This window comes from Gossypium raimondii, chromosome 13 (genome assembly GCF_025698545.1).
Source record: "Gossypium raimondii isolate GPD5lz chromosome 13, ASM2569854v1, whole genome shotgun sequence".
Lineage (NCBI taxonomy): Eukaryota > Viridiplantae > Streptophyta > Magnoliopsida > Malvales > Malvaceae > Gossypium > Gossypium raimondii.
In genome coordinates, this window is record NC_068577.1 from 46,182,647 (window position 1) to 46,193,325 (window position 10,679).

Below are 10,679 nucleotides of genomic sequence, written 5' to 3' on the forward strand. Positions count from 1 at the left end.
AACAAATTTTGAACACTGATTTTTCCGTTGCAAAACTGGATTTTTTTTTAGAAACTCTAAATAACAATTAATGGTCAAATATGTAATATGTTTTTAAATTTAATGAGAATCTTTCTAATTGTAATTTTAATTAAACTTAGCAAAAAGAGATGTCCACTACAGTTTTCCAAAAAATAAGTGAATACTTTGAAAATAAACTTTTGAGAGTCCGTTTGATTTTTCTAGACCATTTCGGTAGCCAATGTGACCTTCAAAATCCGGTTATAATTTTTGGATCGAGTTGGAAAAGTTACATTGTAAATATTACACATTGTCCTTGAAATATATCAATTTTAAAACAGATAATTGTGAAATGGAAGTAGGCAATTGACACTATAAATCATTTTGTTGATTTATTTTCAAAATTTTGTATTTCATTTGGAGATTATTTTTTAAACACCGATTCACCCTTTTAATAAATTTGAGCTGTGAACAATTTTTGTATAGCACGTCATCAAGCTTCGTACTCATATTCTCAATCTCATTAGCCTAGCTAGAACCTGTGGAGATTGTTCATATTTGGGTTGTATGACCTGCTCCAGTAAAATTTGGCCTCCACATCAATTTCCAAATCATGAGAGATTTTAGAAAGGGGATTAGCTCTAGAATTGGTGGATACAAATCTTCAAAATGTTTCACTAATTGTCTCAAAATCTTGAGACACTTGGCTAATATTATCTCCTTTTCTTCCTACTGTCTGTTGAGTTAGCTAAGAATCCATAAAGATTTAACCTTCTTGGCACTAAGGGATAAAAGCCTCCTATTTTGCAGCATTATTTGATGCGAGAAAGGAAAAAGTCAAATAATAATAATAATAATGTCACTCACACCCTTGAGGATCTATAAGTAATACACCTGCTGTTGCCCTTTCCCTGGTTAAAGAGCCATCAGTATACAATGTCCGCACGTTAAGAGTGGCTAACAACAATTTCCGTTGTTGCAGTGAATGTGGAATACGAAAGTGGTTACAGAAGCAAGACACCGGGTTATTTTGACATTATTGTTGCAGTTAAGAAGTGTTTTTAATTAGTTTGATTTGAAAAATTCGCTTTTAGAAAGCAGGGTAGGAAAGTGCAGCCAGAAAATGTGATTTGTTAATATCAATTGTTTAACATTGTTATAAAAAATTGTGGTTGAAAGTTAAAATGTTCATTTTAAACATGATATTAAAAATTAAAAAATAAATTAATTTAGATAATATTTAAACAATTTAATATAATTATACCTAAAATATACATTTTAAATATAATTTAAGTAATTAATAAATTATTTTAAATTTAATGATACATTAAATATTTTAAAAATTAAAATAAAATATTGAATTATATTTAAATAATTTACTATAATGATATTTGTAAATAATATTTAAATAATTTAATATAAATTAATCTAAATTTTAAATACATTTAATAGTTAATATAAATAAGATTGTTTTGATAATTTGTACATTTTTCATTCAGCCTAGAACAATGCCAACTGCCTCTAGCATTGATAATCTAGAAAATTACCATGTTTGGATTGGTAAATTTTGGCAACAAATATAATTGGACTATGATTTACTTGGCTGATTGTGATTCTTGCTAGCTCATTCGTGATATTCAATTTACCCATGCACAATATCTTGAAGATTTGTTGGGATTGGATCTAACTCAATTGACATTCATAAAATTAAGGAACAAATCCAGTCGATTAATGGGAAGATATCCTTAGATGATTGGAAGACTTATCATTTGTGATTTATGTCACATTTATCTTGCTTATGTTAAGGGATAATTGTTTGTATGGATGAGATTATGGTAGCAAGTCCATACTCATATTTAAAGTATGCAACATGAGTTGAGAGCATTTATTTTGTTTAGTAAGGAACCTAATTTGAGAGTGCATTATTTTGTAATAATCAAGTGTGTTATTTGGTTAAGAGTCTTAAGTTATCAAGGGGAAAACTTAGAGGGGAGATATTTAGATCTTAGGTACTAAAGTGAGAAGTCTACATTGGTGAGTGTTAGAGCTTGGATTCACTTGTTGTACAAGGTACTAAGTGAATATTCTCTCTGGGTAAGGCCCCGCTTATATAGGGAAATTGAACAATATAAACACCTCTTATGTTATTTATTTTTTCGCACTTAACATTTATTGTGCCTAAAGTAGTTGGAACTAGCCTTGACACTACTTTTGGCACTGCTTGTGTTGTTTGTCATATATCAATTTGAACCCAACAAATAGTTAAACATAAAATAAAGAATAATTAGTACAAATTTAAGCATGCAATTAGAAAGAAAAGCTCTTGTTAAAAAAAAAAAACCTCTTCAAAATAAGCAAAAAGTTCTCATCTACTTTACCACAAACAAATCATGCGAGGGACTAAAAATGATGAATTTTGATTAATTTAAAAATTAATACTCTAACCAAACATAGAATAAATTCAGTAACTTTAACCCATGGAATTACAACATAACAATTAAACAAGAAAATTGACCATCGAACACCTCAAGTTGAGCTATTTGCCGTTGTTTTTTTTTCTATATTCTTGGATGTAGTTATCAAGCCTTGCTTTTGCTTTAAGATGGAAGAATACCTTAGAAAAATGTCCTTACTTGTTAGGTATTTTAACACATTATCTTTCTCAATTTGGATAGGAAAATTATGCATTTCAATGCTTTTGGCATATAAGCTTTTTCTTTATAAAATTTTCTTTGCTACCATCCGTTCCTTTCCGACAGTTGGCATTTGGTGCCAAGCAAGTTATTGTACATCCACACTATCACCCTGCATTACGCCACAAGAAAGGCCTAGTTTTCCTACTCACTTTTCCAACAGATTTCGACAATGTCACAATTTGCATGATTATTAGTTGGCATGCATATTATATTTATGATCCATCTGATACCCATACAAAAATTTTAATTTTATATATTAAAAATTTAAATATAACACTTCTTTTTAGGTAAACTATCAAAATAGTCATTTTTGTTTGTCTCAAGTTACATTTTAGTCACTTACGTTATCATGTTATAACATTTTAGTTACTGAGCGTTAATTGTCGTTGACGATGTAACAGTAAGCTGACGTGTCATGTTAAATCATCATTTCAAACGGAAATTTTAGGTTAAAATATACAATTGGTCCCTATATCTTTTTCATTTTGAGCAATTTAAGTTTTTTTCTTTTATGTTATTTGAATTTTCCTTTTTTTCTTTTTCTTTTCATTCTCTTCTCCTTCTCCTCTATTTTCCTCTATTCTCCATTTCTTTTAACGTAATTTTTCTATGTTTTCCATTTGTTAAAACTAGTCCCTATACTTTTATTTTTTGAACAATTTAATTTTTTATTTCTTTATTTTCCTTTTCTTCTTCCCCATTATTTTCTCTCTTCTCATATTCTTCAATACGAAACATAATTTTGCCCACCAAAAAACTAAGCCATTGTTTCTTTCACATAATTCCTAAATTGAATTTTACTCAAAACCGAATATCATTCATTCTTAATAAAATCTCAATTAGAATATAACCTAATTTTGAAACTAAAATTGGATCTAACTAATCAATATAAAAACCATATCCTTAATCAAATGTAAACATAAATTGAATTCTTTATATTCAAAACAAATTTTTTTTCCAAACTTTTAGAGAATGGTGTAGATTATTCATTTCCTTCTTCTTTTTCTTCTTTTTCTTCTTTTTATGAATAAAATTAAGCAAACGATAAAATTAATCTAAACCTTCTTGGATATTCCCAGGCAAGCTTAATTGGAAGCCGAGCATGGATGAACCAAAGAGAGAAAGGGAACATGGAACCAAACTGGGTTTGGGCAAGTTTCGTATAGTGGTCATTTTAGTCATTGAGAGTGTAGAGCTCGTTTGAAGAATTTGTGAAACAATGTCAACTTACCATGGGGACCAATTATATAATTTAACCTAAAATTTTTGTTTGAAATGATGATTTAACGTGCCACGTCAGCTTACCATTACACTGTTAACAACAATTAATGACTTAGTGACTAAAATGTTACAACACGTTAACGTAACATTTCAAACGTAAGTGACTAAAATGTAACCTGAGGTAAACAAAAGTGAATATTTTAATAGTTTGCCCCTTCTTTTTAATCATATCAATGATTTTGAGTTGGAATGTTGAAAACTACTTTTTCTTTCGATATTTCTTTACCTAAGTTCTATTGTGGACAAGTGACCCGACTCTCTAAAATTTGTAAAAAAAAAAAAGGGGCTAATTTGAGTTTTGAAAATTTTATTTTAATATTATAATTAATGTTAAAATTTGTGTTTGGTCTTCTAAAATTTTTCAAAGTTCTTTTTAAAAAATTGATTTCTTTTATAGGATTTATAATTTTAATGATAAATGTGGTAACATTTTAGTTTAATTTGGTAAACTAATATAAAGTAGTATCTAAATATTAATTAGGTAAGAAATAAACTTAAATAGTTGTAATATCTAATACAAATTCAATATTTTATATAAATATCCGGACCTTTCCTTATCAAGGATTCTGATTTTACCTCTACTATTGTGCATTGAACTGAGTTGTTGCCTTTATCCTTCTTCAAACGTTTAATCAATGATTTAATCCATTAAACCAAATTCAACAAAGAAAATTTTGTATGTAAAACCATGAAATTTAACTTAATTGATTTATACAGCAAACATATTTAGGGTTTAATATCGACATTCTAACTTTTTTACTGTTCTCAATAATTGCTTAATATCATACATGTAGTACTATCATTGAAGATGGTTTTTGATTGAAATATTCATTTGTCACGGTGAAAAATACCAAAACAAAAGCATCCACAACAGCTTAGGGCTGTATGATGAAAACCTGAAAAAATATGATCAGGGTTGGTTTGATTTTTTTTCCTAAGGTTCCATCAACTTGCGACATAATATTACAAATACATGGATGACTTGAATTGAACAAATCTCAAACACTTTTCCACAAAAGCGAAATGAAGTCCCCATGGAGCAATTCCCTTTTTCCTTTTTCTTGCTATTCACATGATAGGGAATGTGGATGTTACATACACACATGCAAGGTAGCTATATGTTTATATGCATATCATACCCAATTTTTTGAATGTCTATATCTCATACATATTTAGATATAATAATCAAATATAATTCTTTAAAAATATAAAGAAAAAAAGTCTAAAGTATACACGTACGCATATCCCTACTTACCTTCAAATTCAAACTTGGTCGCAATTATTAAAGCAAATAAGTATGAGGCTTAATCTAAAGCCGTAAATTGATTCTTACACGCCTAACATGTTATCAAATCCTAATATTTTTGGGTAAACTTCCTTTTGCATCCTTCTTACCTCTGAGTTAGTGTTACAAAATAAATATATATATATATATATATATATATATATGCTAAGACTTAAAACCATTCCGATTACATTAAATTTACAATTCAACCAAGGTTTCATTTCAATATATGTTATACATTTTAATTTATTATATCCACTAGTTGTATATATTAATAATGTTGTTAATTAAGTTGGTGCCACAACTCAACTTGACACTAACTCACAATTGATGACAACACCAAGATAAATAATTGTAATACATTTAGTATTATTAATATAATGCATTTATTCCTATAAACTTTGTTTTACTAAAAGAATTATTTTAATATCGTACATATTTCATTTGTTATTATGATTAATTACTTTTGAACCACATACATTTCATTGTTTATTTTATGTTGTCTATATTCTAAATTTGTAATTTTCACACGCATACGCGCGTGATAAAATTTTTAATTTAAATAATTGAATTTTAAAGAGGAAATTTTATGAGAGACGGCTTAGTTTGGATGGGCGTTGTGTTTAGCTCCGGTGAGATTAAAAACAGCGGTGGCGGTGAGATTAGTTACTGTAGCGGTGAGATTGAATACTGTAGCAGTGAGATTAGAAACAGCGGTGGAGTGTGTGTTTGGATTCAAACGCAGCTGTAGCGGTGAGGTGAAAATAGAAAATGACTTTTAAGGACATTTGATTAAAAATGATATATAATAGAAGTTTTTAAAATTATTTAACAATTACAAAATTAATAAATGATTAAAAATCATTACAATTATATTTATTTTAATAATAAATAATTAAAATGAATTAAAACTAGAGAAAATTCAAAAATTTATTTTATTTAATATTTCAAAATTAATCATATATTTAATTATAGGGCTCAATTCATTATTGAAAGACTATTGTAATTATTGAGCCTTTAGAAAAATAAAACATTATTGAAAGATAAAATAATAAAGCAACACTAGAATAAGGGTCTTAATGCATGTTATTTCAAATGTTTGTTATTAGTAACTCAACATTGCTAGCATCAAATAACTTTAAAACTAAAATCAACCGTTGGCTAGTAACTGAAATAGCCTATGGCCACCATGTAGAACGTGCAATGTCGAGCCTTGAGCTGGTCATCAATGCTAAAGGGAAGAATTAAAAATCACATCTGTTGGGGTTTTGGCAGCGGAGGAAGAAAACAGAAGCAAGTAACCCGGATGATGTAAAGATTAACTTCATTACTTGAATAAGCAATATGCCATATACATAAGTAGTCCGGATTACATGTGTTGGTTTTTTTAGCAGAAAACTAAGGAGAAAAAGAAAAACGAATGCAAAGAAGTTTGAACAATAAGAAAACTGAATTTGATTTCCAAAATTCAGATCTTTTTCATTGACTTGAGAAGCATTTATGTTACAATGAAATATGGCAGTTAACTAATGTATAGCTGCTCCCACTAATACATGACTAAAGCCTAGATAGAATTACAAACAAAATGTAGCTGACATACCAGCTATAACATCAAACATAAATCCAACCCTATCGAAATGTATTATAACAAGAGATAGATGTCTAAGGTGTCATGCTACTAAAGACATCTAAAATTGGACGCCCAAGTAAAGAAGCACAAATCTATGAATGTTTATTTAGGTACAAAAAAATTCCTGAAAAATGCAGGCACAAAAGATGAAAAGATATTATCTTTGCATATTGCATGCCAAACTAGTCTAAAACCTTCTGTCCAAAAATACCAAACCTTTTAAGGAAGCAGTTTTCAACTGATCTTAACAATGGAAATCGAGTCGTAGCAAAGTAAGTTCATAATAAATGGTGGATAACACGAAAGCAAAAATAACCATGAAGAAATAAATCTATCAAGTGAACCTCTTCAATTGCCGAGGTATGTTCCTCTAGGCGCAAATCATGTACTTTTGGAAGAGCACTAGCTGGACATTTTCTAACATAGACAGATGGATCTCTAGCACACTTGCCCATAGCCACCAGAACAAGAGGTGCAATAACATGAAGACGAATTCCAGCCATGGTGCGAAGTGCCCATGCTCTCACCAAGGGATTAGGGTCCCCCAAATCCTTCTGGAAACAATTAATTGACAACAATGCTTCGTTGGGACGCCTACAAAATTAAACACAGAAACATTAACAATAAGTTCAATCTACCTGCTTAAATACAAGAAATACAATTCAGGTCACTCATCACCTCTCCTTTGAGCCACTATTATTTTAAACTAATGAGTTTCTACCATCTCAAGCACTGTTTTTATTAAGAAAAAGAACAGTTCTTCAAAATGAATTGTAATTAATTAAACTTGAAAAGTGCTTAAAAACCATGATCTAATAACTACTCTTATCTAATAACTAGTTAAACTTGATACCGTTTCTATCCGGTGCAATTAGAGATAGATTTCAAGCAAGCATGTTCTTTGTTCATACTAATAATTCCCTCATTTACTAATATTGCTTCTGAACATATGGAAGCAACCATAGGAAAATAAAAAGAATATTGTAAGAGAAGTTTGCGAAACATACTTTTCAGCATAATGCAGTAGATACAAATAAACAAGTTTCTTTACTTCCAAAGATTGAGATGCCATGTTTTAAACAACCTGTAATTCAAGCAACCAGAGAGATGAAAAACATATATACACCTCAATTAACAAACAAATATAAGATTTAAAAGTATCCATTACCAAACCCTGATTTCATATCATGAATGCAATTATGAACAACTATCTGTATTTTATCTACAGTCCTAGACCCGATTCAACCATTTCTTCACTAATCAGAGTACAACTATCAATAAAGATCCAATGAATTATAACTACAACACTCGATAGCTTAATTTTCTTTCTCAATTATCCTGTGATAAGTTCACTACACCTATTAAACAATGATATTTAAACTTTTAGACACTTAAATTTATTTACACTTTCCAGAAACCTTATCAGCAGTCAAAACGGTGCTTTGAATGAAATTACAAAATCCAGATCACTTCAATATTAAATTTTAAGTAAATTTTTCAGAGTTCATTCAATAAAAAGAAATCAAAAATGAAAAGCGAAATTACCTGAGGGAAGTAATTGGAGACGTCGAAGCCTTGAGCGATGAGAGCAAGGAGTCGCTTGAGAGCCTCACACTTCTCCGAATCGAATTTACTATCTAAAAGCGGAGCTATGCTGGCATCATTCGGATCGTCGTAGGGGTGAGCATCGGTTCGATCCGGAACACCATCGTCGACGCCTTGCTCAACATCTCCGCCATCGCTCCGAACTGTGGAAACATTTCCGATTAGTTTTTCCTATTTCTTCTTTACAGAAATTAAGAATTCATCAAAATTGAATTTGAAAAATTAATTTCAAGGGGGAAATTGAGAAGACTTTGTGATCTCTTGATTTACTAATGGAAGCATTCATGGTAGATTTGCCTGAGAAAGAGAGAAAGAGAGGAAACAAAACAGAATATGCTGAGAAGAGAAGATGAAGAACGGAAGAAGAAAAAGGAATGAAGAACGGAAGAAGGAGAAGGAGCCCTACCTGGATGAAGGAGGAACCGGAAGAAGTCCTTGACCAAACTGATTTGCAACCCAAGGGGAAGGGGAAAGGGAAGGGGAAGGGGAAAGGGGAGAAGAAGGTAACAGACATCAGAAAAGCCTGAAGAATGCAATTAAAGAACATATGGGTAAAAGAGGAAAACAAAAAGCAATTGAAGTTGCTAAATTTTTACTGGAACAAAAGGCTCCAGTGTGGAATTGAGACTCCAGTGAGATGAAATGCATTTTCAACGCACTGAAGAAAGCTTTCCTAACATTTTAGTTGCAATTTTTTTTAGCCTTAAAAAACCAACGTACTGAGATGTAGTTGCATCCAAAGGAAGCCGAAATTAGTCTTAATTAATTAGTTATCAGCCGTTAAGTAGATGTTAAGTTTAACCAATTTTCCCATCATAAAAACAAATTAAATATTTTAGTTCAAATCTCAAATTCATGCAAATTAATGTCCATATTTGAGCACTGACTGTACAAAATAAAATTAATTGAAAATTGAAACAAAAGTTTAAGACTTTTAATTAAAACAAAATTTTTAAAATGTGATAACAGTTTTCGAAAAGTTAATTACTTTTTGGAAAATTTGATTTTTAATATTTTGATGATTTTGTGTAAAATAATTTTTATTTAATAAATTTTCTTGAAACTTTTTTAAATTTGTTCTTAATGAAACAAATGCACCATAAATTATATTTGTTATGAAATATCAAATAGAAGCATTTCATTGACAACTGAAATTTATTTTATAATAATTAATATCTTATATAAACTTAACAATAAATAATGTCTAATTAAAACTTTATTTAAAGTTACATATATGAGAGTGGATAGTGGCACGTTGGATCTCAAAGAGATAAATTAAGCTCAACATAATTTAAACAAGCACACATATTTATATTATTAAATATTCATATTTAAACTACAAAAATATTATTAAATATTTATAAATTGTAGAATATATGTATTATTAAGATATTAATATAAATATATCTTTTAAAAAATTAATAAGATTATTTAAAATAAATACTAAAATTTATTATTAAATTGAAATTGTAAAATTAAATAATTTATTAAAATAACAAATTGTATTAATAATTTTTATAGAATTAAATATAAATAGCTAAATGTGTACATTTGATAATATTAAAATTATAGTATTTGAGATCAATATTTTAATATTTTAAAATATTTTAGTTCATTTTTATATAAAAATCAAATTATTGATAAATGAGTGTTTTTTTGAAAAATGAACTATGCTTATTAAAAGGAAAGTAAATTTCAAGGAAAGAAAGACTTATTTTTCATTGGCGGTAACACATTTTATATACCAAGCTATTTTCTATTAAACAAATCCACAAAAATACAAAAAAATTGGTAATATTTTTTTATTGTGAAACAAACACAACTTAATGTATCAATAATTTTTGAAAGATTAAATTGTAAGGATAGTCCATGTACTTATCGAATTTTACAGATTTATTCCCTTTATAAATGCAGGTCCCTCTAATTAATTTATTTGCTCATTTCAGTCCTTCCGATACTTTCTCTGCTATATCTTTTTAAAAATGTTGTTGGGAAATAATTGTCATATGTGATTTGGAGAGGTGTAAGGTAAGTCTACATACGATTCATTGCACATCACCATTTATCAATAATTCAATTGACAAAATTAGCGGATTTCGTTTTCATATTGGAAAGCTATTGATGAACAAAATAGAGGGTGTGGGTTAACAAGTAAAAAGCTTAAGAAAGCTAAACAACGCAG

The 10,679-nt window shown here is 29.0% G+C and overlaps 1 long non-coding RNA gene across 3 annotated transcripts; it reads right to left on the reverse strand.

Annotated features, from left to right (window-relative positions):
* Positions 1–6,693: 6,693 nt before the first annotated feature.
* LOC105784267 (uncharacterized) lies at positions 6,694–9,169 on the reverse strand. Of its 3 annotated transcripts, XR_001130437.2 has the most exons (5): positions 8,904–9,167; positions 8,748–8,794; positions 8,438–8,640; positions 7,900–7,976; positions 6,694–7,486 (listed from the first exon to the last, which is right to left on the reverse strand). It is a non-coding gene; the product is annotated as an uncharacterized LOC105784267 (long non-coding RNA). The 3 variants fall into 3 exon arrangements; XR_008192504.1 differs by having other exon boundaries at positions 8,438–8,794; positions 8,904–9,169; XR_008192505.1 differs by lacking the exon at positions 8,748–8,794 and having other exon boundaries at positions 8,904–9,162.
* Between the last annotated feature and the right edge of the window lie 1,510 nt (positions 9,170–10,679).